The sequence below is a fragment of the Sycon ciliatum genome, unplaced genomic scaffold (genome assembly GCF_964019385.1).
Source record: "Sycon ciliatum unplaced genomic scaffold, ocSycCili1.1 SCAFFOLD_1613, whole genome shotgun sequence".
NCBI lineage: Eukaryota > Metazoa > Porifera > Calcarea > Leucosolenida > Sycettidae > Sycon > Sycon ciliatum.
The window spans coordinates 13,298-28,266 of NW_027044490.1; the positions used below are offsets into that span (position 1 = coordinate 13,298).

Sequence of the window (14,969 nt, forward strand, 5' to 3'; positions counted from 1 at the left end):
GGGACTCACAGGCGATAACGTTAGGATACCAGTCCTTGGTGAGGCTGTGTACTCTTAGGTTGGAGACAACGCAATCCTTCCAGCGCTTGCGAGGGCCATGTGCTGGGCGACATGTGGGAAGTGAGCCAAACCGGATCTGCCTCGGCATCCGGCTGCTGTCCATCCGGGCAACATGGCCCAGCCACTCTAGGCGACGCTGACACACACACACACACACCCACACACACACACCACACAGTCCAGAGTGCAGCACAGCATGTCCACAACCAACAGCATGTCTGCTGCAGCAATGTACGACACAATTCACTTTGATCATTCTGAACACCAGTACAGTATCCCAGTATGCGTACCATTGTACAAAATCTTATCAGTACAAGTCTCAAATCAAGTCAATATTAGTTCTGTTCATCTAACCAGCAGTCCGTAGTCATAATTCATCAAGCCAGTGCATGAACCATGTGCATCATATTCATTCCTGTTTGCCTTTGATTCTGTCGCGAAATCCATTACACGGAGACAGAGAAGTACATATGACTACCACACGCCGTGTGGATTCTCACGTGTGAACAATTGATCATTCAGAAGACCCATGGCCATGCCGAGGACTGCCTGGTGCCGGTTGATGTGGCCAAGCGAAAGTGGAGCTGCAAGCAGGTTCACAATTCACATGCATCCGTTATGATGTAATGATGCAGATTGACATCCGTTATGATGCAATGATGCAGATTGACATCCGTTATGATGTAATGATGCAGATTGACGTGGCGACTCGAGGCGGGGGCCTGAGCATTGTAGGCACTTTTCAGCCCAGGGCATCTACTTACGCTCCACTGCTACTTACTAGTGACTACTACAAGTACTACCAAACGTATAATTATTATAAGCTCCCAGGGAGCTTATACTCCTGTTGCTACAAGTAGCTTCTTTAGCTGAGATGCTGGTCAGTACTCTCGGCTAAGTTGTACACGTACTACATTCTCGTTACATCATCGTATTATCCATATTGCATTTCCTGCCGTTCCACCAGCACATCAAGCTTGGTCGGGAGCTCGTCAGATGGATGCTCGTGCACTTCTAGTACCAATACACTGGCCATGTCGAGGTATTCTCCGTCATCATCTGCATCGGGTACATCAACCAGGTCGTTGTGTTCGGGGGAATAGCAGCCAGTCGTTGCCAAGTGAAGGTCCTCCAAGTGCGCCCTGACGAGCGACCAGAGAATAGAGACACATGCGGAAAAGGCCATCACTGACGGGATCAACAATGCTCCAGCCACGCCAGCAACAGCGCCACTCCACACAGCGTAACGGCACGACGTGCCACGCCGTATGGCGACTGTGTTGGTTCGTGCATCAGCAGCAGTTTGCCGAGCCATTACCGATGAAGATTCATCCACGGTCGCCGTCCCAGATCGATCCAGATCAGTCCATGCGCCAAGGGCCAAAAATGACCCGAATCTTTATGCAAAATGAAGATGACGACGCCGCTTTTTTCGACTTTTTCTGTGACCAATTTTGAGCGGAATCATCATTTTGATCGTCTTCGATTTGGCATGGAAGACTTTCATGAATGCTATTGTAACTTGGCCTGCTGAGGGCTAGGATAGTCCCTAAACAAAATCTGGAAGCCGTTCCGCCAGAGATTTTTCCGTCATGTTGCAGCAGAGCCACTTTTCTCAATTTTGCGTCGTCCAGAATTTATGATTTTTGGATGCCAAAATACTTGATGGCGTGAGAACCAAAAGTGAACTACCGGACACCGTCCAGACCTCAGGTATGTATAGTCCATTGTCCTAGGCGGCTCATAAAGCAAAAATTGTCTTGATAGTAACTTGCCCAAAAATTTGGCGAATTTTTCCTAATACCCTAGTTGCCAATGCACGAGAATCACGAAAACTGGTATGGCTGATGGATTTCTGATTTTCTTCTCGTAAACTTGAGAACAATTATCTACGATGTTACAAATATTAATAGGTGTTTTGAATGTGAACAAATACACTTCAAAAGGCTGATCACGTTCTCAGATCAGCTGCAAACGAGGGTCAAAATTGTAGTTCAGAGCGATGTCCATTGAGGCACTTCACCCGATTTTGCAGTTCATACATGGTAGTCATGGGAATTTGGGTAGAATTAAATATGTATGTATGCACTCTTATTTACTCCATAGACAAAGACATGTTCTGGAGTCTCATGGTGTTTGACAGGCGCAATTATTACTTTCATCGTTTCTCGGTGAATTAACTCACTCCACCATTCCACACTGCACTCTTATCCGACCCACGCCGCTTGCACATCACCAACACAACGGGGACATTCCTGTTGAGATATTCCTGCCCCGTAAGCCAAGAAAAAAAGGACAGCATTACAGTGAACAGACCCTGACAAGAGGACCATATCGTAATGGCCCATGCGCTTATACACACGCTTTTGCCGTATTTGTAACTTTTGCAGGTCGATTGGTCTCACATAGAGGCACGCACATGTGCTTGTAGTTGTGTTACCAGTATGGAATATGGAAGCTGTGCATTAAACCCTGTAAAAATGGCATATGGTGGTATCAGCGTGTCGTGGCTCGTGGGATTGGGTTCACCTATGAAGTACAAGTAGGGCTGAAACGATTATACCGATTACTCGGTCATTGATCAATAATTCCTCATAATCGTTACGTTATAGATTACTCGTTATCGATGTTGAGTTCAAAACGTACTGGAAACCCCATTTTGTGAAGTTTGAATTAGTTTCCACCGTGAGTACCGTAGTTCCGCGCATATAAGCCCATGGGCCTATATCCGGATATAAGCCCACCTCCATTTATAGGCCCATGGGCTAATGAACAGACCCAAACACCGTTTAATACGGAACCGATAGTACAGCATGTCAGTGCAGACTACATTACCAGTACCGGTACCTACGGTAGGCGGACAACCGCGCACAGACTTGTACTTTTTCGCGTGCCAGCTGCCTTCAAAATTCGAATATAGGCCCAGGGCTAAAAAACGAACCATTATTACTGATTTTTTTCCGGGAAAATGCATTATTTCGTATATTAGCCCATGGGCTTATATGCGCGGAACTACGGTATGCAGTTGCCAGGGGTATGGCTTATGTTCTGAGGTTCAATTGCATTCAGAATACATTGTACTTGTAGTAGTTTACATGTATACTAGTCACGATGCTTATGACTAGGTGTGGCTTTTCATTTTGTTTTTGTCCATGCAGGAGTCAGGATTATGCCGTCTACTGAACATTGTCGCATGCGTTCCTATAGAGCAAGCTGGCTGCTCTCCATCTTGATTATGGACCTCAAGTGTGGACCCAACTGGTTAGAGAAATGAAGGAACAATCGTCATGGTGTACTCTCAGGCCAAGGATATGCCTTGCACACCCGTGATGTCCTTTGCCGAGGAATGTGGTCCAGCGTTTCGAACACAGAACGCTGACCATTTACAGCTCGTTTGTAGTGGATTGTGTGAGTTTGGTCTGGTGGGATTCGTAGCCGTGTTTAAACAAGCCACTGGAGACAGATTTTCAGTGCCTCTGTCTTGGTTGAGGTTTTTCCAATCATATTCTGTGCACATATGGGTATCCAAGTGCCTATCGAGTATCATGGTCATGGTCACTGCATACAGATCCATGTGGCTCTCGAATATGGACAACAGTCTTCTGTTTGATGGCCAGGCCTGGTGATGTTGTCCTGATTTGGTCACTCTATCTTATGCCGACATTCAGTGTGTAAATGCTGGTGCTGGCTAGACTGTGAAGTATGGGGAATGACACATGTGCTTTTCTCAAGATGCTCGTGTAGAATTCATTCCCTTTGACCGAAAGCTTGTGTTCCCGGATCCTGTTTGTAGCTGTACACAATTTCTCCGTTCTTCCTTGTGGTTAACTTTCGCCTCCGACTATCCCTAACCATCATCTCATTGGGGTGTCTGTCCATGACGTGGCTGGCTGGCATCGGAGTTGGGCACTGCCCTGTCATCCACTGGCATAGTGTTGAACCTAACTGACTTGTATGTCACATACTAGCTGGAAGTTGTTTAAAGGGTTCGGTTTCAGTCTTTTTATAATTATACCGGTAGTAGCTTTACCATATTCCTATTACTTAGCTATTTCCTTTTCTCGCCCTTAGGACACTTTCTTCACCATACACTGTGTTTCTTTGGCCGTAAAAGAGGCAGTCTGCACTTGTATTGAGTTTCCTCATTGTGATGGAGATGGAAAAGAAAGCACACATATAGCACTTCCTGCCTGTGTCTCGGCTATAAGCACTTTTAGCTGCTACCATGTGGTTGACTGAAACCAGGGTGTGAAAGATTATTGACCAAGAATGCATGCTGCAGCTCGGCTGTTTTGTTCCTTTTCTTATGTAGATCTACAGTGAAGGAATCGAAATCGCCCCCCCCCCCCCCCCCCCCCCCGGAATACCTGCGCTCGAATGTACTATCATGTGGTCCATTATTGTATTGGTTCAGCGCTGTATTCCGGTGTATGTGCTGAAGTTGTTTACAGGTAGAAATTGACGGGGGCACACCAAGTTCTTTACATCACATGTACATGTACAGTAGAGCCTCGTTAAAGGGGAAGTTAAGCCTAAAATCAAAATTTCACCAGTTGTAGTCTTCGGGGTGCTGAGTCGAATGGTCTTGGTCCGAGGAAGCTGAGACGCTCCCTTCCTTCTTTATTCCCAATCGAACTTGAGCACTTCCACCGAAACTGTGTGCCTGCGCACTACTAGATAGGGATTTGTATGGAAAAGTCACTAAAAACGCCGTTTCGTTCTTATAAAAGCGCGGATGACCGCGATTGGTCCATAATTATGTTGTAGTCTTTTGGACGCTGAGTCGACTGGTTTTGGTCCAGAAAGGCCGCGATGCAGCGTTCGGCCCTTATTCCCAATCGAACACGGTTGAGTAAGCGGTCACGTGCTCATGCGTATACCAGCCGCCCGGTCACCGTGCCTGCAGGCTACAATTTTCAGATCAAGGTTCAACTCAAAGGTTCAAAGCAGGGAGTCGTAAGAGGCTTTTGCGACTCCCTGGTTCAAAGGTTCAACTCGAGTGACATAAACGGGCCCAAACAGGCTGTAAGTGAGCACGTGATCGCTTACTCAACCGTGTTTCATTGGGAATAAGGGCCGAACGCTGCATCGCAGCCTTTTAGGACCAAAACCAGTCGACTCAGCGGCCAAAAGACTACAACATAATTATGGACCAATCGCGGTCATCCGCGCTTTTATAAGAACGAAACAGCGTTTTTAGTGATTTTTTCCATACAAATCCCTATCTAGTAGGGCGCAGTCACCCAGTTTCGGTGGAAGTGCGCGAGTTCGATTGGGAATAAAGGAGGAAGGGAGCGTCTCAGCTTCCTTGGACCAAGACCATTCGAATCAGCACCCCAAAGACTACAACTGGTGAAAATTTGATTTTAGGGTATACTTCCCCTTTGAAGAACACGGAGCCCAAGAACACGCAGCCTGAAATACTAATAATTAAAAGAACGCCAGAAACCAAAGCTGAGAATGGGGCATATCATTTTCTACCGTTCTATAATTCAGCTTTTGTTATACATGTACACATGTTATAAAGTGCACACTCCAGTACAATATTAATAAGAGTCTAAGAATGTGCTATAACTCAGAACGCAGCAATATTGCTAAAACATTGACTCAACTGCGGTTCTTTGCGCACATATCATACTAAGAGTCCATCACACATTTCCCTTGGGGTTGTGGACTCTTGGATCATATTCCCATTGACATTCACAATGACGGCTTAAGACCTTTGCGCTTCATTGAGAATTGAAACCTACTTCAAGCTGTCCTGAGAGTACATTACAACTTTCAGTTTCGCACGAATCTTACAAGAGAAGTTCATGAGTAATAATAACATGATTGCAAGCCCGAAGAACACGCCAATGCTTCATAAACTACATACAGGCTATTGGCTAGGCCATTTTTTAAGGGACCAAAAAATGACATTGAAATTGCGGTCTGCAGACTCTGGTTAGAACTTCGCCATTTGAACGAAGATGATGTGGGCTTCTATCTCAGGCCCCTCAAGAGTGAATATGGGTGCTGGTGCGTTTCTTTGCCATGTAATACGCCTCCCACTGGTGACGACAGACAATGCATTGATTTTGTTTTGTTCCAAACCGTGGAGGCCACCACGACCCCATCAAGAACCGGACACCGATGAACGCTTCTGGAAGTGTTTCCACATCGGTGAAGAGTCAAAGGAAAGCATCGATGTCTACATACTACCTTGCCCAAAAATTTGGCGAATTTTTCTTTGCCACTTGCCTGATTTTTACGAATATTTGACAGCTCCCACAAGAACACTCCCAGCGACGTCGAGACAATGAGTAACGACCACTAAAACTGACTTACATAAGGTCAAAGACCCAATCAAGGTGTCCGGAAAGCAAAACTTCCGCAAGCAGGCACTAATGGAAAGAAAACTGCAAACGACTCGAGACATCTAACATTTTCTTGACAATTTTTCAACGAAGATTTGAATATATTCAGCTCCGAAAAGTGGCTAATCTGCATAAAAAAGTACAACTTTTAGACGACTTTTTCGGTCTTGGCGCATGGACTGAGATGTGCCGACCGTGAACTATCAGCGCTCAGCCTGCATGCATGGGGCTGTTAAGTGTGACGTCACGGCCCCTTCGATACGCATAGCAACGGAGAGCACTGGGGACAAACAAAAGTCGCGTCCTCTGGATGGAACCAGTTGTGAAGGGCAACAGCATCTAAATGACTAGAGAGAGAGCAGTTTTTCTTTGCTTTTTCGTCAAGCGATTGTTGTCGCTCTTTACTCCTTGTTCTTTCCTCTACCAATCTCCTGTAGTCGTCGAGGGCCTTCATAATGGCTGTGAAATTGGCTGCCCACTGTAAAACTCCGTGTTTGAGAGTGCTTTGAAGATTCTTCGCCTCCTGATGGATCAAAGTACGAGCGCTCCCTGTGGATTCGATTATTATGTAGGTGAGTTGTTCAAGAAATCAGTGTCTTCTTTCTGTCTCTGCCCTCACGCTGGCACAATATCAGCCTCGATATCCATGACAGCCCGCACCTCTCGTAGACTGCCCTGACTTAGCTGTATTCTCGCCCTCCGTGGTGATTGAAGACCCATGGAAGAAGTTGTTCAGAATGATGTCCTGAGAATATAAAATAAAATAATTCCAGGGAATTGTTACAGGGTATTTTGGAAGGATGGAGAGAGAGAGAGAGAGAGAGAGAGAGAGAGAGAGAGAGCACTGTTCTGTCCCCTTGGAAAAACGCGATTCCGCGGCCGCGGCAAATTTCGCAGAAATTGCCATCATCCGCGGAAATCACGGAATCCACACTATTGCCCGCGGATTTTGAATTTTTTAGGATAAATTAGTAAAATTACTACTCAGAAAACAGCAGAAAAACTACTTTGCAATCTGTTTGAGCACATTATGCTCTTGCGAGTGTAGGTGAGTGCAAAATCTCCAAGATTCTTCACTCTCATTCAGTTTGTGACTGCAAACTTTAGTGTGAAAAGTACTCCTTCATGCAAGGAGGGTGAAAAACTTGCAGAAAGTGCCGCAGATTTTTGATTTTACCACAGAAAATGCCGCAGAAAACCTCCCTTTTCCCCGCGGAATTTGCCGCGGAATATTGAATTATTGGCCGCGTTTTTCCAAAGGGACAGACTGTTTGAAATGTTTGTCTCACTGTAATTACTCCAGATTATTGAATGGTGTATGATCTACTCGATATTTTCCGCAATGGTTTTTCCTGATTTGCGGGATCTCTTCTTTTGCTGTTTGCGTGTTTACAGGAAGTGACTGTCTGGTGTATCTGCACCAGATCCTGGGGAAGTGAAGTCAGATGCAGAGGCAGGGTCGTCCAGTGATGCAACACTGCCGTTCTATGTGCAACGTCACCGCTAATTCCCCCGGCGAAAACACAAACACGTGAAGAGACTACAGTATTGACCGTTCTGGTAATGAATCGTGACTGATCGGACAGTCGATAATCGAAACACAGAGCACCAGCATGATGTTTTCATATTGGGAACCACACACCAGCTCAATTCTCAAGCCCAAAAATTGATTAATACAAAACACAGAGCGACGCAACAAGAGATCATCCGGAAACCAAACCAACCTGGGTCTGATGCACTGAATAGTCCTGAAATACGCAGGCCACACAAAGCAGTGCAAGCACAGACTGTTACAAGGTACATGCATTGCAGAACAAAGTGTAACCAAAGATACACAGGGTTATAGCTGCACACTCGTGCATGTGCTCGCTCAGCCCAAGAACACGCAGGATGATAGACATTAGCGTGTTTCCCCCGGATTATGTCATAATCCGGGGGAAACACGCTAATGTCATGACCGGGGAGTGGGCCAGACATACTCTCAGGATTCTACAATTCCAGGTTCTTTACGGAAATATACCAGGAGTCCAGATACCCATTCCTCACCCTCACCACACAAGAAGACCAAAGCTTCACTCTAGGACCAAGCTCAAACAACAGAGAAGCAACAAGAACAACAACAACCAGCGATCGATGCAAAGCATCGAGCTATATACTACAAGACCTAGTAGCGTGCACGGCGCGGAGCGAGCGAGTAGCCAGCAAAGCAAGAATAGTGATAGGTTTCACAACACTATTGATCGACAAGACACATCGCCGCCACGGCAAACACTTCATAAAGACACATGTATAAGCAGACGGAATACAATACAGATAATGACATTGTAGCAACACACGGACACGACACTAGCACCGAAGTAAGCATCAAGACGTAAATAGTGCAGCTCTGAAAAAGTAAAAACTACATTGACATGTACATTGGTGTGCCGAGTAGTATCATCCTTGATCACCCATCCAACCAAGACGTTATCAGGTCCCAGACGCCGAGATCCCACGCCGAATGTGAAGTGCATCTAGCCTTGAACCTGTTGCACAAGGCACACACATATGACAAAAAATGACATCCACTCCGATTATTTCCAGAGGCCAATCATAACAGAACACAGAAATGAAACCACGGACTCAACAAAGTAAACGCAAAGGAAATTAGTTAAAATAATCCATGAAGTGCTGTGTTAATTCCAGCGCTGACTGCAGTGTGGCGTCATGGCCCGATACCCGCGGAGCATAGACACAAACTCCATTTGACAGGGGCACGACATACTATTTTGGAATAAAGTCACAGGGGCGTAGCACCCGCTACGACTGGTACGATCATGGCCGCACCACTTTTCGAAAAGTGTGGTCCGTCTGGAACGTGCAAAACCGTAATAAAAAATCAGGATCCAGCGATATTTGCATATGCGCATCAGACCTTTTCTAGACTCGTACTCGTAGATCTGTTATGCATCTGCAGTCGTACTGAGTACTGTACTCGACTCTACTGCACACTGCGCCAGAAGTGTGCCAGAAGTTCCCAGAACGCAGGATTTTGTGTCTTTTACAAAATTTCCCGGGGGGGGGGGGGCGGACCCCCTCCAACACGGCCTTCCGCCGCACCGACCTTCGGTCGTACCACTTCCAAAACCCCTCCTACGCCCGAGTCATAAAGTACAGCACTCCAATGACATGACGGACACCTCGTGCAAATGCGTGGTCTGTTCATCCGGCCAACTCGGCCACGCATGAGAGTGTGTGCATGTACGCGCGCACGTGCACACACACCATGTATTCGGTGCGTATGGCGTACCTGTTGCGGAGATAATGAAGATGGAATCATTATCATGATGTTACATGTACATGTACAGTGTATGTTTGAGTGTAAAGTAAATTTTATTTTATTACACATTTCTTCGACACAACTTACTCCACATCTTCGCATTTCTCATAATCCATCCATCTACACTCCGTCTCAGTTGAGGAAACTTCTCCCAGGTATACACTAGTCACCACAGCCATGTGATGACATTGGGATGGGCCCCAAGCACGACTGCACTCTCCAGTTACAATATAATTTATTTGTCCAGATTATCTGTGAAGACAAAATGCAATGCATAGCGGCAATCGATGGATGAAGAGAGAGTTTGTAAATACACATATCTTTCCACTTGTTCAGGAGCTTACCTTTTGGAGTTCACATCGTTTACACGATCTCTTATGCTGTCTTGCACCTTGGCTTTGTTGACCATGGATACGCCATCCCAGAAGACATTCTACAGGAGCTACTAATGCAGAGCGTTTTTCACGCTCGATCTCGGCGATCTACCTCATCACGCCAATAAAATCCTCCGTGACACTGGCTACAGTCACAAGAGATGTCTCAGTAAGGTAATGAGCACGACAACGCCGTCGAGATCAAGGACAAAGAGAAAACAAAACACTCACTGAAAACAGCAAAGAAGAAACGAAGAAATGTACACGATTCCTATATGTTGCCACTGACAACTGGTTCGGTGGAGACGACGCTACTTTTGTTTGTCCCCAGTGGGATCGTTGCTATGCGTATCGAAGGAACTGTGACGTCATCACTTAACAGCCCCATTGTGGCAATCACTGCATGTAAGAAAGCATGACATACAGGAAATTGCAAGTTGCTTGGGTCAGTTGAGCAGTAGGGCATACAGGGTACCATTACTCGCATTAGGGAGTAGTACAGAGCTGGCCAAAGAAATCCAACCTCATGAATAAGGTAGCGCCACTATAGAGTGCACAGACCAGTAATTGTAGTGCTAGGGTTGCATAGCGTCAGACACAGACCAGTATGTGTAGTGCTAGGGTTGCATAGCGTCAGACACAGACCAGTATGTGTAGTGCTAGGGTTGCATAGCGTCAGACACAGACCAGTATGTGTAGTGCTAGGGTTGCATAGCGTCAGGCACAGACCAGTATGTGTAGTGCTAGGGTTGCATAGCGTCAGACACAGACCAGTATGTGTAGTGCTAGGGTTGCATAGCGTCAGACACAGACCAGTATGTACAATATAATTATGTGTAGTGCTAGGGTTGCATAGCGTCAGACACAGACCAGTATGTGTAGTGCTAGGGTTGCATAGCGTCAGACACAGACCAGTATGTGTAGTGCTAGGGTTGCATAGCGTCAGACACAGACCAGTATGTGTAGTGCTGGGGTTGCATAGCGTCAGACACAGACCAGTATGTGTAGTGCTAGGGTTGCATAGCGTCAGACACAGACCAGTATGTGTAGTGCTAGGGTTGCATAGCGTCAGACACAGACCAGTATGTGTAGTGCTAGGGTTGCATAGCGTCAGACACAGACCAGTATGTGTAGTGCTAGGGTTGCATAGCGTCAGACACAGACCAGTATGTGTAGTGCTAGGGTTGCATAGCGTCAGACACAGACCAGTATGTGTAGTGCTAGGGTTGCATAGCGTCAGACACAGACCAGTATGTGTAGTGCTAGGGTTGCATAGCGTCAGACACAGACCAGTATGTGTAGTGCTAGGGTTGCATAGCGTCAGACACAGACCAGTATGTGTAGTGCTAGGGTTGCATAGCGTCAGACACAGACCAGTATGTGTAGTGCTGGGGTTGCATAGCGTCAGACGCTAGTATTTTATTCATGAGGTTGGACTTCCTTGGCTAGCACTGTGCAATGCCCCCTGCTTGCAAGCTTAGCTCAGACCGGCATGGCGCGTGAGCCCACCAGTGTTCGGGTTGTACATCTTCGGCTGCTTCTGTTGCTTGTGCCGAGACCGTGTGGAACGGATTCTTGAGCAGGAGCTGTGTATTTCAATCCATCCAGTAGCACAATTCATCGCAACTAGCACCAGCGATGGTCTCTCCGTCACTCAGGCTCCAAGGACACCAAAGCACACAAACAGCACATACGAGTACAAGTCACAGTGTACAACTGTACATTCACTGTGTATTTAGTATTTACCAGTGCGAGTACCATGATATTGCGTATAAAAGCCGTGCTTATACCTGTAGAAGCCGATATCAATCGGCTAAGCTTCTATTCAAGTCAGGAAGTTGTATTCGAAGCACGCTTCTCTATGCACGTCAATACTAAAACCAGGCGTATGTGGTGCTGACAGTGTACTGATGTTAAAAATCAGGCTTGTATTCAGGCGTTTATGTACAAGACATAACAGTATTCGTGAGATTGGAGAACACCTATTCTGAGTCACGGCACAACTCTGTATTTCGTGGAAAGCCAACTTCACGGACGGACATCTCGAGGAAGGGTCAAGATTTTCAACGGAATTATCAGTGTATAACCTTATTTAGCATACTAGTACTTGTAGTGGCATCTCGGTCCAGTCATCTCTTCTGCTCAGCCATCAGCATACTGTAATTTCACAAATTTTCGGTGTACTTTTATTTTCGGTACTTTCGGTGCATCTGTTTCATACCTAAAATTTCAATACACCGAACAAACGCTAACACACATAATCCAATAGGGAACTGCTTTTCTGTACCGAAATTTTTTGTTCACCTAACCTAGCCTTTTGCTCTCAGACCGAAAATATTGAGCACCGAAAATTTCTGAAATTAGAGTGATCACCCTCACGATAGAATTGGAATTTGCTGGGGCCATCTTCATTGGTCCGTCTATGTCTATACTAGTATGGGGCTGTTAAGTGATGACGTCACAGTTCCTTCGATACGCATAGCAACGATCCCACTGGGGACAAACAAAAGTAGCGTCGTCTCCACCGAACCAGTTGTCAGTGGCAACATATAGGAATCGTGTACATTTCTTCGTTTCTTCTTTGCTGTTTTCAGTGAGTGTTTTGTTTTCTCTTTGTCCTTGATCTCGACGGCGTTGTCGTGCTCATTACCTTACTGAGACATCTCTTGTGACTGTAGCCAGTGTCACGGAGGATTTTATTGGCGTGATGAGGTAGATCGCCGAGATCGAGCGTGAAAAACGCTCTGCATTAGTAGCTCCTGTAGAATGTCTTCTGGGATGGCGTATCCATGGTCAACAAAGCCAAGGTGCAAGACAGCATAAGAGATCGTGTAAACGATGTGAACTCCAAAAGGTAAGCTCCTGAACAAGTGGAAAGATATGTATATTTACAAACTCTCTCTTCATCCATCGATTGCCGCTATGCATTGCATTTTGTCTTCACAGATAATCTGGACAAATAAATTATATTGTAACTGGAGAGTGCAGTCGTGCTTGGGGCCCATCCCAATGTCATCACATGGCTGTGGTGACTAGTGTATACCTGGGAGAAGTTTCCTCAACTGAGACGGAGTGTAGATGGATGGATTATGAGAAATGCGAAGATGTGGAGTAAGTTGTGTCGAAGAAATGTGTAATAAAATAAAATTTACTTTACACTCAAACATACACTGTACATGTACATGTAACATCATGATAATGATTCCATCTTCATTATCTCCGCAACAGGTACGCCATACGCACCGAATACATGGTGTGTGTGCACGTGCGCGCGTACATGCACACACTCTCATGCGTGGCCGAGTTGGCCGGATGAACAGACCACGCATTTGCACGAGGTGTCCGTCATGTCATTGGAGTGCTGTACTTTATGACTCGGGCGTAGGAGGGGTTTTGGAAGTGGTACGACCGAAGGTCGGTGCGGCGGAAGGCCGTGTTGGAGGGGGTCCGCCCCCCCCCCCCCCCCGGGAAATTTTGTAAAAGACACAAAATCCTGCGTTCTGGGAACTTCTGGCACACTTCTGGCGCAGTGTGCAGTAGAGTCGAGTACAGTACTCAGTACGACTGCAGATGCATAACAGATCTACGAGTACGAGTCTAGAAAAGGTCTGATGCGCATATGCAAATATCGCTGGATCCTGATTTTTTATTACGGTTTTGCACGTTCCAGACGGACCACACTTTTCGAAAAGTGGTGCGGCCATGATCGTACCAGTCGTAGCGGGTGCTACGCCCCTGTGACTTTATTCCAAAATAGTATGTCGTGCCCCTGTCAAATGGAGTTTGTGTCTATGCTCCGCGGGTATCGGGCCATGACGCCACACTGCAGTCAGCGCTGGAATTAACACAGCACTTCATGGATTATTTTAACTAATTTCCTTTGCGTTTACTTTGTTGAGTCCGTGGTTTCATTTCTGTGTTCTGTTATGATTGGCCTCTGGAAATAATCGGAGTGGATGTCATTTTTTGTCATATGTGTGTGCCTTGTGCAACAGGTTCAAGGCTAGATGCACTTCACATTCGGCGTGGGATCTCGGCGTCTGGGACCTGATAACGTCTTGGTTGGATGGGTGATCAAGGATGATACTACTCGGCACACCAATGTACATGTCAATGTAGTTTTTACTTTTTCAGAGCTGCACTATTTACGTCTTGATGCTTACTTCGGTGCTAGTGTCGTGTCCGTGTGTTGCTACAATGTCATTATCTGTATTGTATTCCGTCTGCTTATACATGTGTCTTTATGAAGTGTTTGCCGTGGCGGCGATGTGTCTTGTCGATCAATAGTGTTGTGAAACCTATCACTATTCTTGCTTTGCTGGCTACTCGCTCGCTCCGCGCCGTGCACGCTACTAGGTCTTGTAGTATATAGCTCGATGCTTTGCATCGATCGCTGGTTGTTGTTGTTCTTGTTGCTTCTCTGTTGTTTGAGCTTGGTCCTAGAGTGAAGCTTTGGTCTTCTTGTGTGGTGAGGGTGAGGAATGGGTATCTGGACTCCTGGTATATTTCCGTAAAGAACCTGGAATTGTAGAATCCTGAGAGTATGTCTGGCCCACTCCCCGGTCATGACATTAGCGTGTTTCCCCCGGATTATGACATAATCCGGGGGAAACACGCTAATGTCTATCATCCTGCGTGTTCTTGGGCTGAGCGAGCACATGCACGAGTGTGCAGCTATAACCCTGTGTATCTTTGGTTACACTTTGTTCTGCAATGCATGTACCTTGTAACAGTCTGTGCTTGCACTGCTTTGTGTGGCCTGCGTATTTCAGGACTATTCAGTGCATCAGACCCAGGTTGGTTTGGTTTCCGGATGATCTCTTGTTGCGTCGCTCTGTGTTTTGTATTAATCAATTTTTG

At 46.2% G+C, this 14,969-nt stretch overlaps 2 long non-coding RNA genes across 4 annotated transcripts; one reads left to right on the forward strand and one right to left on the reverse strand.

Annotated features, from left to right (window-relative positions):
* Nucleotides 1-8,487: 8,487 nt before the first annotated feature.
* LOC135830371 (uncharacterized) lies at nt 8,488-10,496 on the reverse strand. 2 transcript variants are annotated; one of them, XR_010556020.1, is made up of 3 exons: nt 10,080-10,496; nt 9,823-9,987; nt 8,488-8,941 (listed from the first exon to the last, which is right to left on the reverse strand). It is a non-coding gene; the product is annotated as an uncharacterized LOC135830371 (long non-coding RNA). The 2 variants fall into 2 exon arrangements; XR_010556021.1 differs by lacking the exon at nt 9,823-9,987.
* A 2,072-nt stretch (nt 10,497-12,568) lies between these two features.
* Nucleotides 12,569-14,558, forward strand: LOC135830373 (uncharacterized). 2 transcript variants are annotated; one of them, XR_010556022.1, is made up of 3 exons: nt 12,590-12,963; nt 13,056-13,220; nt 14,105-14,558. It is a non-coding gene; the product is annotated as an uncharacterized LOC135830373 (long non-coding RNA). The 2 variants fall into 2 exon arrangements; XR_010556023.1 differs by lacking the exon at nt 13,056-13,220 and having other exon boundaries at nt 12,569-12,963.
* Nucleotides 14,559-14,969: the final 411 nt, after the last annotated feature.